The 21,397-nt window shown below is 35.8% G+C and overlaps 1 protein-coding gene across 3 annotated transcripts in view; it reads left to right on the top strand.

Annotated features, from left to right (window-relative positions):
- Positions 1-21,397, top strand: part of LOC150108891 (uncharacterized) — a 461,422-nt gene that overhangs the window by 3,637 nt on the left and 436,388 nt on the right. The window lies entirely within an intron of this gene.

Genomic DNA, 21,397 nt, shown 5'->3' with positions numbered 1-21,397 from the left:
GCACAAGTTTTATGCACAAATTGAATGTCATTAAAGACAGGAATGGAGCATTATTAACAGAAGAACTGGAAATCAAAAACAGATGGAAAGAATACTGTGAGGAACTGTACAGTAGCGTGAATAAAGAAAATGTGAAGGAGCCCTCTCACCAGGAAAATTTTGATTTGAAACCTCCTTCGCTTAGGCATAAAGTTGAAAGAACAGTTAAACAGCAATAAGGCACCAGGTGCAGATGAAATCCCACAGAGTTAATTAAGGCCATAGGGGATGGAGGGATAAGAGCATTTCCTAGATTGATTACAAAGATATGGGAGACAGAATCCTGGCCTAGAGACTTGGAGAAGTCTGTTTTCATACCACTACATCAGAAAGGGGATATGAAAGCTTGCAAGAACTATAGAACTATTAGTTTAATATCTCATGCAAGCAAAATTTTATTGAAGATCATGCTCAATAGGATTGAGGCCAAAGTTGAGGCAGAGATGCCTGAGGAACAAGCATATTTTAGGAAAGGTAAGGGCACCAGAGAAGATCAGATCATAGAAAAATATAAAGAATTTATACTCCCTCTGGTAATGTGTTTGTTAGACTACTCTAAAGCTTTTGACTGTGTTCAGCATGTGAAACTGTGGGAAGTAATGAAAAGAAGGGTTTTCCTTAGCACACTATCAAGTTGATAGCCAACTTGTACAGGAAGCAAGAAGCCATGGTAAGAACAGGTGTTGGATTGACTGATTGGCTTCAGGTTGGAAAAGGAGTTAGGCAGGGTTGTTTACTTTCTCCTCACTTGTTTGGTATCTATACTGAGGGCCATGTATGAAGCATTGGATGAGCTCAAGACAGGAATTAGGACAGATGATAGATTGATCAAAGTTATGCCAATGATACTGTACTCTTCTGCAATGACAAGGAAGAATTAGGACAAATTTAATAACATTAACAAGATCAGTAATATCAGAGGACTTCAGTTTAATCCTAGCAAGACAAAGACTATGGTTCTCAAAGGATATACAGACAGGGAAGCACTTAAGAAACAAGTGTACCTTAATGGAGAAAGAATTGAGGAAGTCAGCAAGTTAGAGTACCTGGAATACATTATTAATGTGAAGAATCGCTGTTCATAAGATGTCAGGAGAAGATTAGGAATGGCTAAAACAACAGACTTATCTAAAATCTGGAAGGATGGATCTATCTCCATGGGAACAAAGTTGAGGACTTTGGATACGGTTGTTTTTCCAACAATAACTTATGGATGTGAGACTTGGAACCTAAAGAAGTCAGATAAGAAAAGGATATTTGCTTTTGAGATGTGGTGTTACAGAAGGTTGTGGAAGGTATCATATACTGAAAGGCATACAAATGAATGGGTGTTAGAGAAGATCAGTATAACTTTAAGGCTCTCTAAGGATATTGGTGAAAGAAAGTTAAAATATTTTGGACACAATGGAAGGAGAACTTCTCAGAACAGTAATACAAGCTAACGTTGCTGGAAAAAGAGAAAGTGGTAGACCATCAATGAGATGGATGGATGGTGTTTTGTGAAGTGACTGATTTTCAGAGTGTTGAAGCCTCCAGAAAAGCATGCAATGACTACATAGTGAAGACTAGTGTGGCACATCACCGAGCATCGGTGTGACCATACAACATTTGTGAATATCCAATGAATAGATGATGATGTACACATCACTATTCTCAGATCCCTTATCTCCATCTTAAGATGGAGAGAAAGAAAGATAAAGGAGAAAGATAAAGAAAGACCTTGGTTTGAATCCTGTCTAGGGTGTGTAAAGAACTCTTCTAAGGGCTTTCCAATTACAGATGAGTCAGCTGATCTCATATGGAGGCAGTAGGATTTTCCAACAGAGATTTCGGGGTTTTCATCCTTTAAAACAGGCAGACTGGCCCAGAGGAATACAAAATCAGCGGTCATAATGTATATGCATAATTTAGTTGCTCTGGGAATAATTCCAATTAATGCCAACGACAGCCACTTACAAGATATTTCCACCAGGTGTATATTCTCCATCTTTGCTTTCCAATTTTTGATATTATACATAGCTCTATATCCATCTTAATAAGAAAAATCTCTTATCCCCCCATTCATATGACACTGCATCTGTTCATTGCATTTTTAAGTGAATTTTAGTATTTGGTCACTGCTCATTTGGAGCCAGTTTTGTTTCCTACTTGCAAAAGTCATTTCATTTGAGCCATTTCAGTTTTTGGTTTTGTTAGTGGGTACAAAGGACTAGATTTTTATTATTTTTTTTTCTTGCTTCGGAAGTTCTGAATGTGTGGAATGGGTTTTCACAGTCACTCATGAGCTCTCGCAGGGAATGAGTTATTTGGTTAGCTTTGTGGAGTCAACAGACTCATTGTGAGAGGCTCACTCAACCAGCAACATGTCTATCATAATGAGCTTTGAAGTTATTTACACTACTTGCATTCAGGTAGTGCATTCCACTCACCAGCAACCCTCTGTGCAAAAAAATCTACGCTTTACACTCTTCTTCACCACATCTTTATACAACTTCCAGGGATAGCCTCTCGTTCTTCCCATTTTAACATCCATTCTTTTTATAATTTCTTCTGTATTAATTTGATAGAATTCCTTAACTAACTTGAAGGTCTCTATCATATCTTCTCTTTTTCTCCTATCCACCAACCTTTGTAATTCACATTCTCTCAGATGTTCTTCATAACCAACACTCCATAGTCCTGATATTACTTTGGTTATTCGTGTTTCGACCCTCTGTAGTGTTTTTATATCGCAATGAAAACTAGGTGACCAAATCTAAGCACAATAGTCCATATGTGGTTTGACCAATGCTTTATATAGATGCACTACCACTACCTCCTTATCCCTACATGCTAATGTACTTTTTATCATAGCTGCAATACAATGTGCAGTCTTTGCAACATATGCAATGTGCCCCCAAAACTTCAATCCACTGTCCACCATGACTCCATGACGAAAAGTCTATTCAAACATTTCTGTAAAGAATTAACATGATAATTCTGCCTAACCTTGCATTATCAGTAAACATTTGAAGATTCCCAGTCAATCCACATAAAATATCATTAACAAACAAGTTCAAGAAGTATAATAAATGCAGTTAGTCCTCACTTTACGAATTCCTGCTTTACGAATTTATTTGATTGAAATTTTTATTTTAAATTGTGCATTTCGGGGAATTATGCAGTATATAATGCTGTAATGATCAGTTAGAAGTGACCACTTGTGAGTGACCGAGGCTCGGTCACTTACAAGCCTTGGCGACACGAGTGTGTTATTCGTAGTTTTCTTCACTTGCACTTGATTTTTTTTCTTTTGTTTTCTTTTTAACTGTAACACTTTTCCAGCAAGATCAAAAAAGAAGCAACAGTGCAAAACCAGAAAATGTGCAAAAGAAACAAAGGAAAGTAATTACGTTAGAGAAAAAATATAAAATTATTACCATCCACCAAGTGGGTAGCACTGTTAAAGCTCTTTCTGAGAAATTTTCTATTGCCACTTGTACAGTTTGCACCATCTTAAAGGATAAAGAAAAATATTTGAAAGAAGTAAAAAATGCACAATCTATGCAGTCTACATGGTTGCGTAATAAAGAAACAGGCAGTATAATTCCTCATATGGAAAAACTGTTAACTGTTTGGATAAGCGATCAAACTCAACAAATAAACATGGCTATTACCTACGCAACGATTTGTACTAAAGCATTAGTAATTTTTAAAATGTTGAAAGACCAAAAAGGGGATAACTGCAAAGAGACTTGCTGTTGTTTGACCACTATAAAAAGCGAACTGGTTGGCATAACAATAAAGTACAAGGTGAAGCTGCAAGCACCGATAATGAGACTCTGAAATCTTATCCAGAAAAATTAGAAGAAATAATTAAAGAAGGAAATTACTCTCCATCGCAGAATTTTAACATCGATGAGACGGGCCATTTTTGGAAATGGATGCCTCCAAGAACTTGCATTGCAAAAGAAGAATCCTCAATGCCAGGTTTTAAAACATCAAAAGATTGCATCACTCTACTATTAGGAGGAAATACTGCTGGCAATTGCAAGTTAAAACACTTATTTGTGCATTCAGAAAATTGAAGAAGCTTAAAAGAAATTAATAAAGATACCCTTCCAGTGATATGGAAGGCAAACAAGAAGACTTGGTTCACTGGTTCCCTATTCGAAGATTGGCCTATGCATCACTTTGTTCCTGAAGTGAAACTTTATTGTAAGAAAAAACAAATTCCATTTAATTTGCTTCTGATAATTGACAATGCACCTAGCCATCCCTCATCATTAGCTTACATTTGCCTTAATGTAAAAATAGTCTTTTTACCTCCAAATACAACTTCTCTTTTACAACAAATGGATCAGGGAATGATTGCGATGTTTAAAGCACATTATCTCAAAGAGACTTTTGAAATGTTAATAAAAGCAGAGATTTAACATTTTAGATGTAATTCAGGTAATGCAGAGAGCCTGGCATAAAGTTTCAGAATAAGCTATGAAAGGAGTATGCATCACTTTATAAACTTTGTCCTCAGTTTAATGATAATTTTAAAAGCTTTGAAGACCTATCAAAGATTGTGAATTCTGAAACTCAAGCGATCTTGGGCATGGCTAACCAGTTCCAAATGGAGGTTTTGGAAGGCAATGTTAATGAGTTTTCTTCAATCTTACACTATGGAACACTCACCCAATGAACTCCTTGAATTAGAGGAACAAGAAAGAAATGAAAAAGACAAAGAAGATACTGAATATAAAGTTCCAACTCAGTTTTTCACTTTAAAAGGCCTAGAAGAAGCATTTAAACTTATCAAAAAAGATCAAGCAGTCATTGAATCACACAATTCAGACTGAATGATTTAATAAATTTTCCCGTGAAATGAATAATGCTTCTGCTTGCTATCGAGCTATTTTAAACAAAAAGAAGTGAAAGTCAACGAAGCAGATGACACTCGGCCTTTGAAAAAAAATAAAAAGATGCATTGAAGCTTCCTAACATATCTCTTACTACCTTGATGGCTGCCTTTAGAAATTAGTAATTTTTTTTTCAAAGAATCTTTTTTTAATTTAAAATTTTTCATATGTTGTTTTTTAAATATGTAAATCTTTTGGCCAGTAAAGTCTTCTCTTATCATTTAATATTCATTGTATATTTTATATATTCCTTCTTAAGAACATAACTCTCACTTACAGCATTATTTCTAAGGTAAATAAACTCCCCCTTTACGAATGGTCACCAGGAACCAATTAATTCTTAAAGCTGGAACTACCTGTATTATGTAAATGATTACTGTGAGCCTTCTGTAATACTCTTCAGATTGCATGGATGTACCCATTTAATAATCATAATGACCATTATTTGTCATTGCCAGGTTTCTGATATTATGTGACACCTTCAAGAACTCATCACTGGAGGACAGTATACCACACTATGCACAATGTACACTATTTAATCCTCTGTTAACATTACATCTATATGCACCTGGAGGCAGAGATCAAGCCTCCAGAAATCCACTTGCCCACTCACCATGAGCAAGTTATCAAAGACAAATGGTGAGTGAATTTTCAGCATTTGTTCTAAATTCAAAATGTATTTTATTATATGGGCACTTCCACAGAGTCGGAGGCTCATTGTGGGAGACCCAGACTATCTACACAATATGTATCGCATCTCTCCCTGAACTCAGTGACAGACCTTTTAACAAAACCATGTTGCCCCATAGAGTATCACATTCTTATCCATCCATTCCTGAATTCTGTCTTTAACCAATTTTTCCAATACTTTTACTGCCACTCCTGAGATAGTGATTGGTCTATAATTTTCAAGCAGTCTTAAGGGTCTCCTTTATGCAAAGGAACTGTTTTTCCCTCCTTCCATCCCTTATGGACTTTACCAGAGCTCAGACTTAAGTTAAACAGCATAGAGAGGCATTGACAATTTCTTTATACATTCACATATGTGAGCTGATCCCATACAAATCCACAATAGTATTTGCATTTAGATTCTGCAATTTTCTTCACATAATGTAAATTATGCAAAGAAAATAAGGCAAGACATTTTGGATCGCATTTTTTCATTTTAAAACAAAATCTCATTCACTATCAAGTTAATTGATCACAGGTGGCCTACAATGAATCTAATACAGAAGCTTTACTTTTGACCAGGAAATAATATGTTATGTAATAAGTTAATTTCTTTTGTAGACTGTTTTCCCTGCCAAAAGTAGTTTCCATGAAGATTTGTCAAACTTCAGAATGAAGAAAACAGGGATATGACAAGAAATGGCGAGGTTGTACCAGAGAATTGTGAGAGTGTGAATGTAGAAAGTGTGAATGATAGTATTAATGGTTTTACAGAGAATAAAAAAGATGAGATAGATGCAATGAGTGAGATCGCGTTGTTGAATGGTGCGATACAAAGGGCAAAACAGCAGCTAGAGCGTATGAGCAAAAGTCGACTGAATGAACCAGCCAATAATAAAAAGTATGACAGGAAAAATAGGCGTATGAGTGTCAACATGAACAAAATGAAGGATAGAGTGCTGTATGGAGACTCGTTAGTATAAGGTGTGGTAGTAGAGGATATGACAAAATCGTACCAACCTGGTGCGACCATAAAGGATGTAACTGAGTCTATTAGAGAGCAAAAGGAAAGGGTGAAAGAAATGATTGTTGTGGCAGGTGCGAATGATTTGAAAGGAGATAAAATGGAAATGATAGAAGACCTGAATGAATTGTTTGAGGTAGCAAAAGAAAAGAGTGAGATAGTTAGAATGATTAGTCTTTTGCCACGGTATGACAGTGAAATGTTTAAAAGGAGGGCCATAATTGTGAATGACTTTATGCATGGGTTATGTATGATGAGTGGTGTGGAATTTGTGGATGTGTGGAGTGAGTTCGATGGGCGAAAGGATCTATATAAGATGATGGCTTGTATTTGAATGGTTACGGTGTAAGGAGACTTGAGAAAGTGTTGCTGAATGTAGTGGATGTGCAAATTCAGGGAAACTAGATTTATTAAGGGGGGGGGTAGATATACAGTCCTTAGGGAGGCAGTTGAATGTATGAATGAATATAATATGCCCGAGCGAATAAGGACAACAAATCAGAGTGGGATAGTTAATATAAGGCATCAAGGTAGAGTTGGGGCTAAAGGGGTCTTAAATTCATGCAGGCTAATGCTAGGAGTATTAGGAACAAGAAGGAAGAGTTTTGGCCATGGTTGGCACTTCCAGACCACAGGTTATTGGTATTAGTGAATCATGGCTGACTGTGGATGATATAGCTAGAGGGATTGAATGTGATGGGTATAGTGTGTTCAGGAATGACAGGGAGAATAAAATGGGAGGAGGAGTATTGTTGATGATAGCTGATGAGCTACAGCCAAGGAGAATAGAAGTTGAATTGCAGGATAGAGAAAAGAGCACATTTGAGGCCATTTGGTGTGAGATTGTGGCTAGCAGAACTAAATATACAATTGGGTGCTGCTATAGATCAGGCGATGGAAAAGATGGTGGTGACAGTATGCACAAGCAAATAGAAGAAATGAGTGGAAGAAGGGTAATTATTATGGGAGATTTTAACTATGGTCGCATTGATTGGAGTGAGGAGAGGACACACACGGGAGGAAGGAATTGGATTTTATGCGGTTATTAAGGGATAACTATCTGCGACAGCATGTAATGGAAAATATTATGGGTCAGAGAGTGCTTGACCTAGTAATTACATCCGAGGATTTGGCTGTAACAAATATGGCCACATTCTCACCAATTGGTGAGAGTGATCATAGGGTCTTGACTTGGGAGGTGGCTAAAGGTGTGGAATTTTCAATTAAGACGGTACATGTGGAATTATCGGGCTGGAAAGTATGACAAGCTTAGGAGTTTGATTGGTTCAGTGCCATGGCGTGTACAGCTGCAAGGACTAGAAGTTGATAGTGCATGGGAGGCAGTTAAGAAGTGTTTGCATGAAGCAATGGCTGACTGTATACCTAGAGTCCGGATAATAAATCAAGTAGGGGTTAAATGGATGAATAACACCATTAAGCTTGAGCTGCAAAAAAAAAGAAATTAACTATGGAGGGTATTTAAGGAGAAAGGTGACTGGCAGGCATATGAACGGTATAAAGCGCAGGCCAGAAGAGTAACGAGTGTGGTAAGAAAAGCAAAACAGGATTACGAAAGAACATTGGCCATGCAGGCTAAAGAGAATCCTAAACAGTTTTTTTAGATATGTAGCAAGTAAAAGGAAAAATGTACATGGCAGGATGATTTTAAAGAATGCCGATGGTAGGGAGGTAACTGAATCAGTTGATATAGTTGAGTTACTGAGTGAACACTTTGCAAGAATATATCATCCAGGTGGTGACATTGCAGAAATGAATAAACCAGATTATACGTGAATTGTGGTGAATGAAGTGGAGGTGAGTAGTCTATTGCATAACCTCAATGTCAATACATCTGTGGGTTTGGATGGTATACCAGCTCATGTCTTACGAGAAGCAGCTAAAGAATTGTCAGTACCCTTGACCATTTTGTTTAATTTGAGTCTCGGGTCTGGGTTAGTCCCGAGGGGGTGGAAAGAGGGGAAAATAGTTCCACTGCATAAAGGTATTCCAAGACTGCTGTTGTAAATTACTGACCGATTAGCATATCAGGAATCAATGTCAAGATCTTAGAGAAATTAGTCAAGAAAAGAATACAGGATTGGATAGATGAAAATGGGATATTGTATGGGGGACAACATGGTTTTGTGAAGGGTAGATCATGCCTCAGTAACTTGCTCACGTTTTATAACACAGTGACGGCTGAACTGGATAGGGGTAATGGGTTTACAGTGATACTACTGGACCTTGCCAAGGCCATTGACAGGATACCACATGGAACCCTAATCAGTAAACTGGAGCAGATGGGGATAGATATAGGGTTGGTGAGATGGATTGGAGGGTGTTTGAAGGAGAGATACTAGAGAGTGGTTTATGCAGGAGTGGAGTCAAAAAGACGTCTTGTGACTAGTGGTGTGCCGCAGGGCTCTGTTCTTGGTCCACTGCTTTTCAATTTGTTCATCAATGATATTGGAAAGGATTTGAGAGGAAGTGTTCACTTGTTTGCTGATGATGCATAGTTGGGTAGAGCAATTGTTAGTGCTCAGGATGTCAAAATTTTGCAGGATGATTTGGATAGTTTGGAGGACTAGGCTAGGAAAAATGGATGTCAATTTAATGCGGCAAAGTGTAAGGTTATGCACTTTGGGGTGAAAAGAATAGCAGCAGTATATCGCATTGGTGGAACCGTACTCCAAGAGATTGATGAGGCCAGGGATTTGGGAGTGTTGGTGGATAGGGAATTGAAGTTTAGGGGGCACATTGCAAAAGTGACTAAATCAGCTCATCAAATCACTTGGCCTCTGAAAAATACTTTAACATGCAGAGACAAACAAGTTGTTGTTCCTCTGTATCGAGCCTTGATAAAACCTCATCTGGACTACTCTGCCCAGTTATGGGCACCAGGGTTTCTTCGTGATGGGGAGGAAGTGGAGAGGATCCAGAGACGAGTGACCAAGATGATAGCAGGTCTGTGGAATGAACTTTATGAGAATAGGTTGAAGATTTGTGGGTTAAAGAGATTGGACGATAGGCGAAGGAGGGGTGATATGATTGAGACATTCAAATTACTGAAGGGTTTTTATAAGATTGATCCAGAAGATATTTTTGAAAATATGACTGGTGGTGGGAGGACTAGGGGCCATGCATGGAAGCTGGGCAAGAGCGTGATTGACAAGGATGTTAGAGCTAGGTTTTTTACTTGGAGAGTGGTGAATGAGTGGAATAAGCTTCCAGAGTCTGTTGTGGGTGCTACGACCGTGAATGAGTTCAAGGCAAGGTGTGATAGACACTGTGTCAATGTCGAATAGTTGAAATGATGTTAGGGCCTCCCTCGATGAGTCTGTCGACTGCTTGGAGTTGCCCGGAACAATAACAATACTCTCAAAGATACTTGCTGATGTTTCCCGAAAGTGAAGCGATTCCGACCTGTAACAAGTAGCGCTAGTTATCTCTCACCTTCTTTATAAACTAAAGCATAACTTTTGTCTGCAGATAAATTCTGAAATGAATAGTTAAAGTATTCTCAAACAAACATTTTATTTTACATAATTTGCAAGTCATCATCATTCATTTACCAAGATTGATTTTCATTTGTTTCGTCTGTAATTTGCCCAGTGTCCTCTTTAACCCTTAAGTAGGTATGCTGTTGTAATGTATATTGATATACGTTTTTCACTATTAATAACATAAATCACCTTAATGTAATTATATACTTGAACATACATGATTGAAAAGGCTTTTTAATTGTGTTAATTAAAAAAAAAAAACAGTTATCTTGCAAAGTTGAATCAGAAACTGGATCATGTTATTGACATTACATCTTCAAAAGTTTGTCTCGCTGCATTTCTAGTGTTGACCATTTTCTGTCATTTTTGTAAACTTCTTATTGTCTTTCCTATACACCTTTCAGTTTTTGTGAAGGACAAAACCAAATGTGAAGGTAACCAGGAAATATTTAAGACAATGAAGAAAAGAGTTCTGGTGTGTCATCAACTATAAACAATCAACACATGCTTTCAAGGTGAAAGATTCAAAGAATTAAAGTCATTGTGCTAGAAAGATGAAGTGACATTCTGTAATGTATAAGAAATGCTCTAGGACTGCCGAAGATTTCTAGACAATGTATACTTGTCCAGAAATCATATGGGGAAACATATCTATAGTTGCTTTCCGAAGAAAGATTGATTTGAAAATGTTTGAACACAGTTTTAGTGACTTCAAAAATTTCATAAGCCCAGTAGTAGCACAGTGTCAAAATGATATGAAATGCAAAGAATTTGTGTCAGTTACTGCTGATGTCATTTAAACAAATATTAGTTAAGGAAATCAAAGATTCTAGTAGTGAGTTTTCCTTTAGATGCTTCTACAGATGAGAAACTCATTCATTATAGATACGCATTGCTAAAAATCAGAAGAGGCATTTGTTTCCATAATTCCTCTCCAAAACTCAGCTGCAATTCACTGTACGCTTTCAGAGATGAGAGAGTGAAATACAAGTCATGTCTTATAAGGCTGGTAATTGGTTAGCAGGCATTGGAACAGAATTAGCATGTAACATGCTGAGAAAAAAAAATCTGTGAACCAGTGGCAAAATTAAAGAGAGACATGCCAGATCTTTCAAATTATTGCGTATAAATTGAATTTGATTACTTTAAATTCTATCAGCGATGTTTACTTTTTTGCAGAAATGGAAACGGTAGTTATTATCTTCCAAACCCCATGAAGACTTATCTAGGCAGTCTTTTTGTCATACACACAGCTCGTTATATGTGCCTTAAACACACTCAAATTCTCTGCAGACAAGGCATTCCAATCATTCACAACTGCATGCAAAAACCCTGCTTCTCACACCCTCCTTATACAGCTTCCAGGGATGACCTCTGGTTCTCCCCTGATCTCCCACTGTTTTCTGTAAAACCTCTTCAACATTGATCCTATAACAACCCCTTACTGACTTGTAGGTCTCCTATCATAACACCCCTCTTCCTCCTATCCGCTAGATTCTGTAAATTGCATCTTCTCAACCTTTCCTCATATTCGACATTCCAGAGATCAGAAACTACTTTAGTCAGTTATCTCTGGATCCTTTCCAACATCTATTCATTCTTTTGAAAATCAGGTGACCAAATCTGTGCACAGTAGTCCATGTGTAGCCTAATCATAGCCCTATACAATGAAACAAGAATCTCCTTATTTCTGCAAGTCAGTTTCCTCTGCATCATTTCCAGAATTCTTTTGTGTTGTCCTCACAATTTTGCCAGTGTATCCTCTAAATTTCAGACCCTTATCCCCTATCACCCAAAGATCTCTTATTTCCTCAACAATATATCCCCACCAAGCATAAATTCTGCATCCCATCTTTGTTTCCCAAATTTTAAAACCTTACATTTTGCAACACTGAACTGGCATCCACACTCCCATGCCCATTCACTCAATTTATTCAAGTTTTCTTGTATGGCCACAACATCTTCTCTACTCTTCATAGTTCATCCCAAAACTTTGCATCATCTGCAAACAACTGAATATCCCCATCCAAATCTTCACCAGTATCATTAGCATACAGGTTGTACAGCAATGGCCTTAAAACAGACCCTTGAGGCACACCACTAGTGACTTTTCTCTACCGGGATATTGCTCCCCCATATGCAACATGCTGATACCTGTTGGATAGCCAGTCTCCAATCCAATGAACTAATCTAATATCCAACCCAATTACTTACATGCGTGTGTGCACACACATAAAAAAATTTTGTGACTAGTAAATGAGTGTTATTCCTAAAGTCCTGCTTGGAGGGAAACCAACCTCCACAATTATGAAAAAACTAACTATCAGTGCTTAAAAATGAACATTAAGTGAACTGTAGATACACATACCATGAGATTCACCATACATGTTCAAGTTGACCTGTGTATTCTGTCGTAGCTAATGTCTTTATTTTCTCACAACCTTTTTTTTATATATATTATTTTTTATAATTTATACACAAACATAAAATGTTGATGTATTTAACATTAATTAGATAATCATATGTATTTTAATTAATCTAACATTTCTGATCCCTTCTTAATGTTATAAAAATTCATTTGGTCTGTAGCTTGTTATTGAAGGCCATTTCACGTTTTCAATCCTAACAGTAAAAAATGGACTTCATATTGTACTAAATCTCATCTATCTTTTCATTGGACATCAACAGATGCTGTATGGTCATTCAAATGCTTGTTGATGTGCCACATCTTTCCTTGCCATGTGGTCCTGTTGTATGCTTTTCTGTAGGCTTCAACTCTCCAGACATCCCTCCATCTCATTGACAATCTACCCCTTCTTCTTTTTCCAGGAACTTGATCTTCTATCACTGTTCTGAGAATTCCTCCTTCCATCCTTTCAATGTTTCTGATGTATTTCAAATTTCTTCTGTCAATATCCTTAAGGTGCCTTAAGCTTCTACTGATTCTTTCCAGCACCCATCCATTTGTCTGCCTTTCAGTATATGATATCCTCAGCAGCCTTTTGTAACACCACATCTCATATCCTTTTCCTGTCAGATTTCTTTATGTTCCTAGTCTCACATCCCTAAAGTCATTGTTGGAAAAACAGCTACATCTGAAATCCTCAACTTTGTTTCCATAGAGATAGATCCATTCTTCCAGATTTTAGACAAGTCTCTGACTGCTGTTTTAGCCATTCCTAATTTTTTTCTGAACAGCAATTCTTCACATTAATAATGGATCCCAGGTACTCAAACTTGCTGATTTCATGACTTCTAAATCGTTTCACTGTCTTCATTTTTCTTTAGTCTAGTTTAGCAAGTACATACTCCTGATTATTTTACACACATACACGCACCTACCTTGAACTAACTTATAAACATCAATTAAAAATCCTCTGTTATCTGATTCTATTACCATGCATTAAAAACCTGGGTACATGTTTAAGGTGAGTTGGTGGATTCATAAGGTTTTTTCCTCCCATGTAGCTTTTTTTAAATCTCGCAAATCAGGCCATAATGCACTGATCTGAGCTTCAGTGCTTTTTCCATAATTCCAACTAGTACTGGTATTGTTAGTCAGTTGAATACAGATCACAATAAGTATATCACTGTTGATATACTTTTATCTTGATGGTAAGCAGAGAAAATTTCCACTTTGTCTTTGAAGGATATGAGCAGGGGCAGCTCGTGCATAGGCACTGCGGAACTGCAGCACCCCCAATTTTTCTCGATATATAAATATATTTATTAATTTATTTATATTTGCTTGTAATATTTAATTTTATCATCAACAATCCTATACAATTCTCTTATTTTGTATAATAAACAATTTTTCATGAAACAAAACAAGAAGAATATATTTTATATTTAAGTAATTTTGAATTATACCAAACTGCATAATTTTATCTTATTTTGCATAAAAAATAATAAAAATCCATCTTATAGCATTTAGGAGGGTGAAGGATGCTAGCACTACTGTGTTTACCACAGTATCATATTGCTATGCACACAAGCATATACAAGTCATAGTGAGATGCGAGCCATTAGCGTGATGCGGCACTGTCCAATGCACAGTTCCACTGTTATTTATATGCTGTTTGTGCCGGTAGTAGAGTATTCGTAGTGCTTATCGTGTTTACTCCATCTCTTTAAATATTTGGACATTACAATTAAAGACAACATTGTTATAGTTTTTATTCTAGATCATTATTGGGGTTATGATAATGGATTCTATTTTTAAGTAATTTTGAATTATACTAAACTGTATAATTTTATCGATAATAAACAATATTTTTTCATGAAACAAAACAAGAAGAATATATTTTATTTTTAAATAATTTTGAATTATACCAAACTATAATTTTATCAATAATAAACAATATTGTTTCATGTTTAATCTTTTTTTAAATTTTTACCATAATTTTGATATTTTATCCAAACACGTATACACTGTACTTAGAGTGTGTATGTATATTTTGAAAGGTGCAGCACCACCACCATGATTTCAAGCCACAAGCTGCCACTGGATATGGGCATGAATCCCACTGTGGCAAGATGATATGTCTTTAATTGGATTTATACTGCTGTGACACTTATTTGAAACCTGAAGTGACATAAAAATAGCAAAGTTTATGCTCTTTTTTCCATTAATCTAATAATTAGTCATTTTTCATTAATCTACCATCTGTATGCCCACCATGATAGAGCGTTTTTAACTTCTGTGGGTGGGAGTGCCATTTAAAAACAAAATGAAATTAAATCTCTGGATATAAAGGAAGATTTTTATTATTATTATTTATTTTTAATCACCGAAGAGGTGGTTAAAAATAATAAATAAATAAATAATAATAATAGAACAGAAAGTTGAGGAGAAACAAGAAACTTGCTGCTATTCATTAACTTGTATATAGTACTCTTTAGGATGCAAAAGGCATTCCGATGGATAATGAGTTGATAAATTGAATGAAAAAAGAAAGTTTGTTCTCTGAGTTTGAAGTTAAGTGAAGGAGATGATCACCACCTTTTCATAGTTTATCTCGATAAATTTTGAGGAGTTTAGGAATTACTATTACCACCTCCTTAGAACAGTGACTATTTAAATGTCTAGAAAATGCACACAGCAGAAACCTGCATCTTTGAGAGCAAAAATAGAATGAATTGGCGAGATGAATCATTAAACAACTTAATTCATAATCTGACTAAGTTAAGAATTTTCATGACAACCTTAGGAGCCCCTAACCCCAAATGTGAAAAAGGTTATGCATTTGTTGGACAGATTTGTAAGATATGTATTATAGTTATGATTATTAAACTGATTCAATGATTATTCAACTGATTCTACATTCAAAATAGAGTAAAACGAGAAGAATCAAGTTTCTTGGATGTTGTTGTTATTATTATTTGACACCTCCAGGGAGTTGAAAGACTCATCGAGGGAGAGTGTGCCAACAGCATTGAACGATTGGCCCCCTTCCAAAAACTAACCGCGCTCAAACTTACTTAACTGAGCCATTAGTAGCAGAGGCTCTACCAATCGACCAACCTTTGCCCGTTGAGTAGTGATGTTTATGTGAAGAAAGAATGGAGATTAGAATTATACCAGTAAGAGAAGAAAAAGATTTTATGCTACATAGAGATTTGGGTATTGTCAAAAGTATGATTAAAAGAAAGGTTTTTAATATGAAATAAGTGATGAGTCTTTCTTGTTATGAAGTTAATAAGGATCATTAAAGAATGCTTTGGAGATCAGAATTTAGCATTGTAAATATTCTAGTTTTGTTAATTTGTGTAGTGCATGAAGATGAACTAGAGAGAACAGTGCTAAAATTACATGAAGAATGCAAGGTATGGGTTGCATGGACATTCAAAAAAAACCAGAACAATGATATTTGGAAAGAAGAGTATGAAGAAGCAAATAAAAATAAATAGACATGAGAGCTGGAAGAGGTCAGCAACTTCATGTACCCAACAAGTACTGGTATGGTTAGTCAGTTGTATATAGGTTACAGTAATTATGTCAGTGTTGATGTACTCTTACCTTGATGGAAAGTGGAGAAAATTTACTTTGTCCTTGAAGGATATGGGTCTTTTTATAGTGTAGATCATGCAATGATTTAGACTATAAAAAGCAGATAAGATCTCAGATAACAAACATAATTACAAGTAATGGATAATATATGAAAAGTAAAGTTGTGAGCCTTGACTCTAAGCTGAAAGTACTGGAATTATGCATGTTCATGAGAAAAGTAAAGAGAAGTGAATGCACAAAATCATTAGTAGGAAATATTTGAACATATTTGCTGGACAGATGACAGCTGAAAGATCAAAACTTTAATGTTCACTGGAATGGGTGGCATAAAAAAACCAGGTGGCCAAGATGAGAGTGAGTAAATGATGTAAGGAGTGTTGCAGAAAGAGTTTACAAGAGTTCACTTGGCAGTGGACAGAAAGCAGTGGCAAAAAAAAAAATAGTACAAACTATCACACACAAAAAAGCTCATCCAACTCTGCCTTAAACTGATTCAATGCATTTCACAACTCACTCGAGCAATGCATTTGATTCACCTGCCACTCTTCATGCAAAGAACCTTCTCCTCACTCTTATTCTCACATCCTCTATGAAATATTTCTTTCATATTAACCTGATAACAGCCCCTGACTAATTTGTCTCAATTATATCTCACCCCCCATTCACGAGGCTTTGCAACTGACTTTTTTTTTTTTTTTTCAATCTGTCTTCGTACTCCACATTCCAAAGATGACCTATCATGACGTCACAGCTTGTGCAGCGTGGTCCCTGAATTTCAGGTCTTTGTTCACCACCACAACTCCTCCGAGATCTCTCATCTCCTCTACTTCCTTTAAAGTTTACCCACCAAATGTATACTTTGCATCCCATCATTTCTTACTGAATTTCAAAACATTACACTTTGCATCATTGAACTGATAGTTCTACATACCTGTCCATTCATACAATCTATTCTTGTAAGGCCATAACATCTGCTTGATTCTGTATTGCTCTCCCTAATTTTGCATAATCTGCAAACACTTGCGTATCACGAGTCAAACTCATGCCAATGTGAGTAATATACAAAATGAAAAATTAGCCTAGTACAGATTCCTGCGGCACACCATTACCGACTTTCCTCTTTCGGGATACTTCACCTCCATGTACAACTCTGATACTTTGACATTGTATTGCTGTAATTTTTATATGTAGATACTTCATTGCTTAAATTAATTAAAGATGCCAAGAAATTATATACTTGGTTTAATCCTTTATCCAAGTGTAAGCAAACAGAGTTTGCCTGGAGTATTTTCAGGACTGGGGCAACTCGTATAAGGAAGCTAAGATTGCACATCACTTGCCTTAGTATCCCATAATGCAAAGCACATCATGGGAAGGGACACTACTCAGACCGGTTTCAACCTTTATTGAGGTCTCTTCAGTGAGAGCCAGACCCAGAAGTGAAGTCTTACGCTCCTTATTTATCAAGTTTGCTCAATTCCCCATATACCTCTCGCTCACTTATCTCTCCTCCTCATCATTGACTGTTCTTAAACTCTCCTGATATCACATTCAGAAGAATGAACGACTTTTATGAACTGCTCATTAAATATCTCGGCTATATCCTCCATATCAGTTGTTCTAATACCATTTTCTTCACTCAGTGTTATCCTTCTAGAATCTTTTTTTTTTTTTTTTTTTTTTTTTTTTTTTTTTTTTTGCTTCATTATCTAATAGCTACTCATTCTTCACTTTTGCTATCCTTACTACCTGAGTCACCCTACTTGCCTGTTCTTTGTAATCCTCATGGAATTGATTATTATCACTCCTCTTATGTTTCCTCCATAATGCCCTTTTCCTTTGTAGTGCATGCTTAATCTTCATTCATCCCTTCTCACCTACTTTATTTGACCTTCTGACTCTTGGAATATATTTAGACATTGCTTCCACTAGATAGTTCTTGAATATCACCCAAGCAGCATTTGATCTCCTTTCCATCCAACTCCTCATTCCATGCAACAGCTGTAAGCTTGTCTCCTGAGCTTCTTATAATCACTAGCCTTGTAGTGCAGAAGTTCTCACACTGCTTTCAGCTATCCAGGTAATCACTTCATAGTCACTCTCACCAACTGGAAGTGATTTGACACCTCATTTATAATAAAGTCCTCTGATGAGATGATCAAATCCAACACACTCAATCCTCATGCACCCTCTGTTACATACTGCCTGAGGTAGTTGTCGCTAAAAAAACTCGCCCAATTTCTTTACTTCCAGTTGCTAACTTATCATCCCAGTCTATACTGCCATAATTAGTATTGCCTAGAATGATCAACCTTTCCTTATTTGCTTGGCTAATTTGATTATACATTTCATGGTCATTACCATCCACATTTCCAGGTCTATAATAACATCCGATAAAGTATTTCATTCTGTTCACCTTTATCTCACACTATACTGCCTCAAAACCACTGCCACTATTTCCTTCTTGCATCTCTGCCTTGTTTGTACATAACTTTTTTTCTATCATCAATAGCACTCCACCTCCATTTTTACTCTATCTTCACGAAATACCACTGTTGTAATACATCATACCCTTCCATCTCTATTCCTGTCAGGATATCATCCTCATCCAGCCATGTCTCACTTATTCCATCAATTTTTGAGTAAACAAACTCGATCAATGCAACTGTTTCATTTGCTTTGTTTCTTATACTTCTAGCATTTGTATACAAACATGTTATCACAGTCCTATCTGCTTTAGTTTCTTTAACAGCTTTTCTTGTGTGGCCTATTAAAAACTTTTGCAGAATCTAAATATACCACTATGTGAATTTTCATTGTCCAAGATATTTTGTCACCTTGTTGTAGTACATAAGTAATATTTTTGTTATCAACCATTTTTGTATCCTAGTTTTCCACAACTCTGGATATACAGATTTGCTTATAATTTGTAGCCACACAGCATTATCACCGCCTTTTATGCAGTGGAACTATTTTATCTTCTTTCCACTCTCTTGGAACCTGTATTGTTTTAAGACTTATTAAACAGGCATGCCAATGCTACTGCATCCTTAAGGGAACATTCCCTTAAAGACATGGTGAAGCCATCCTCTCCTATGTCCTCTTTACTTTAGTTTGTCATGATGACCCTTATAAATTGTTCCCTGAATACCTCAGCAATGTCTTCTGCAGCAGTTACCATTCTACCATTGTCATTTTCATCCATTAACATCATCTTGCCATTAGCATTCTTCCTTCTATTTGCCACATATCTGTAAAATTCTCTAGAGTTTTCCTTGGTCTGATATGCTGATTTCTGCTTATCCTGTAGTTTTGTTGTTCTTACCAACTGAGTCACCTTCCTGGCCTTCTCTTTATACTCTTTATGCAATTGATTACTACATTATTCATCTTGTGTTGCCTCCACAGTATCCTCTTCCAAATTTCATGCTTAATCTCAGTATTCATCCATTTGACACCTAGTTTATTCAGTGTTTTGGCCTTCAGAATACCTTTTGCACATTGATGTTAAATATCTTTTGGTCAGTTCCCTCAGAGCATTTATCTCCTTCCCACTTAACACATCATTTCATGGTATTGTCTCTAAAGCCTTTCATAATTACCAGCCTTGTAATTTCACATATATCCTTTTTTATAGAAGTTTTCATATGGCTAGCCACAACCGAGATGATCACTAACTGGAGGGAGGTTAAAGTGACATTTAAAGTGGATTGTGGAATTAATATTTCCATATCTATAAGAATGTTTCAGTAATGTGTTCAATGCAAATGATCCAACCAAAATGAAGCATGGAAGTTGTGAAGATAGTTCCACTTAGTAATGCCAGACAACTTTTGGTGAGAGTGGTTGTATGAGTTAAAACAAGTTTTCCCTGTTGGTGACAAAGTAAATATGTAACTGTTCAATTTGTAATTTTTAAATGATACAAGCAAGAATGTAATTTCTTAAGTGTAATTTGGCTCTGTGAATGTTAGTTCATGGGATAAGAAATCAGTAGGTTGTGATCTTAATATTAATATTCATAATATTTTCTGTAGTACACTTCCATCAATGTACATAGCTGTAAATAATCTTTTCTTCCCAAAATGCATGACCTTACATTAGCGTAGCTAATATTTAACCGAAGCTCCATTTTCTCATTGTAGGAATATCTTAAACTGTGTAAATGTTACTATGTCAATTTTAACAGTTGATAAATTTTGTGTTATTTTAGGAGTGTGCTCTACAGTTTGATTATCTCTGATATTCATGTTAAGACTATTTGCAAAATAGTCAACTCTTGGGGAGGGAAAAAAGTTGATATATATAGTAGGATATATTCAATTAAATATACTAATTATCATGTTTTCCTTTTGCAGTTTCATTACTAGCAGTAATAAATTACTTTAATTTTATTAAAAAAATGCAATCTTTTAAGTGGTATTCAAAAATAGCTTAGTTATCAGTATCTATTATTTTCCTTTGGAATATGCTTAATAGTTAGTTTAGTTTTGTTTTATTATTATTATATTTTTCATTTATTGTTCTAGCTGTTAGCTAAAATATCCATATTATGTGAATGGAAGAAACCGAAATTGTGATGTACATTTATGTTTGCTGTATGCACAGAAAGCATTTTACAGTGCGATGCAAATTTACAGGTGAAGTAGTGTATATATACTCTACTTGTAGACACCATTTGTTTATTGTTGCATTGCCAAAGCAGCATATGTCTAGAAATAGACATAAGATCTGGATCCTTTCATGTTTGGCACAGAGCCCAGGCTGGATATAAGAAAGACAAGAGACACTATGTTAGTAGTTCTTTTCCCTGCATACTCAATTGTGAACTTTTGGAAATTTGAATATAACTGCAAGAATTTCAGGATTTTAATTTATCTAAAACAATTATTTTAATTGTTAAATATGAAACTGTAAATCAGTAGTTTTATTTGAGCAGGTTTTCTTATAACAAATGACTTCAGTTAAAATATCACTCATGTAAATACTGGTTTTTAGCATATGTGAATTCTTTAATATTATTTTTGGATTTATCCAAGCAGTAGCATTTATTTAATGTTTATATTTGGCATATATATTTTTTTTCATGTTAATGTAACTATATATCCTTCTACTTAAATTGGTAAAACCTAGATATTCAGGTTTTAGCTGTTTTCGAATTGCTATCATTGTTTTACCATGGGAAGGTAGAAAATCTTAAATAGGTATGCATTCACAAAAGCAAGGGTGACTCTGTTAATATAATAGTCTAATTCTTTTACTT

Source organism: Typopeltis vanoorti, chromosome 2 (genome assembly GCF_054136105.1).
Source record: "Typopeltis vanoorti isolate ZY-2024b chromosome 2, IOZ_Tvanoo_1.0, whole genome shotgun sequence".
NCBI lineage: Eukaryota > Metazoa > Arthropoda > Arachnida > Uropygi > Thelyphonidae > Typopeltis > Typopeltis vanoorti.
The sequence above is the reverse complement of the archived record's forward strand: the minus strand, read 5'-3'. Positions and strand labels throughout refer to the sequence as shown.